This window comes from Numida meleagris, chromosome 3, assembly GCF_002078875.1.
Source record: "Numida meleagris isolate 19003 breed g44 Domestic line chromosome 3, NumMel1.0, whole genome shotgun sequence".
Lineage (NCBI taxonomy): Eukaryota > Metazoa > Chordata > Aves > Galliformes > Numididae > Numida > Numida meleagris.
The window spans coordinates 105,546,305-105,547,664 of NC_034411.1; positions in this window are offsets into that span (position 1 = coordinate 105,546,305).

Consider the following 1,360-nt stretch of genomic DNA (forward strand, 5'->3'; position numbering starts at 1 on the left):
AGCGCTCTGGGGACCGGGCCGGCACCGGGCGGACACTGCGCATGCGCCGCCGCCGCTTCCCCGCTGCGGGGTGGGGCCGCGCTGACCACGCCCACGTCGCCACGGCAACGGGCGGAGGGACCGCCCCTTTCTCTCCGACGCCGCTTCCGGCATAGCGCCCCCTGGCGGCCGGCGGTGGTGGAGGACTGTGGGAGCCTCCGGGGGTCCGCTGCGGGGTGTGGGGCGCGAAGCGCTCCATGGCCTCGTGTGGGCCCCTCCCCGTGTCCCCGTGTCCCCGTGTCCCCGAATCCAGGTGCCCTCAGCTCCAGGTCCTCAGGGCCCAGCTCCCCACATCCCCATGTTCCTGCATCCCCACGTCACTGTGTCCTCATGTCCCTGTGTCCCCATGTTCTTATGGTGTTATGTCCACGTGCTTGCATCCCCGTCTCCACATCCCCATGTCCCTATGTCTCCATGTCCACATGTCCCTTTGTCCCCATGTCTTCATGTCTCCATGTCCCTGTGTCTCCACTCCCACGTCCCCATTTCTGTGTCCCCATGTCCCTGTATCCCCATGTCCCCACTCGCTGTGTTCCCATGACCCTGTGTCTCTGTAACACCATGTCCCCATGTCCTCATTTCTGTGTCCCCAGGTTCCTATGTCCCTATGTCCCCATTGTCCCTGTGTCCCCATGTCACATCCCCACTTGGGTCCCAATGTTCCCCCTGCTCTGTGTCCCTACATCCCCACATCCTTGTGTCTCTGTGTCCCCACATCCCCGTGTCCCTGTGTCCCCATATCCCCACACTTTCATGTCCCCACCTCCATGTCCCCATGTCCCTCTGCCCTCATTTATTTGTCCCCATGTCCCTATGTCCCCACCTCCCTGTGTCTCCATTGTCCCCATGCTCCCCCAGTCTGTGTCCCTGCATCCCCACATCCTTGTGTCTCTGTGTCCCCACACTCCCATGTCCCATGTCTTCATTTCAGTGTCCCCATGTCCCTGTATCCCCATGTCCCCACCTCCCTGTGTTGCCATGTCCCCGTGTCCCCATCTCTGTGTCTCTTGTCCCCATGTCCCCATGTCCCATTTCCATTTGTATCCCCATGTCCCCTCTGCTCTGGGTCCCTGTATCCCCATGTCCTTGTGTCTCTGTGTCCCCATGTCCCCATCTCCATGTCCCCACATCCCTGTGTCCCCATGTCATGTCCCCATTTGTGTACCCACATCCCCCCTGCTCTATGTACCCATGTCCCCACATTCCTGTGTCCCCACACTCTCATGTTGCTGTTGCCATCTCCATGTCCCCACAACCCTGTGTACCCATATCTCCACGTCCCTGTGTCTCCACACTCCCCTGTCCCCATGTCCTCATTTCT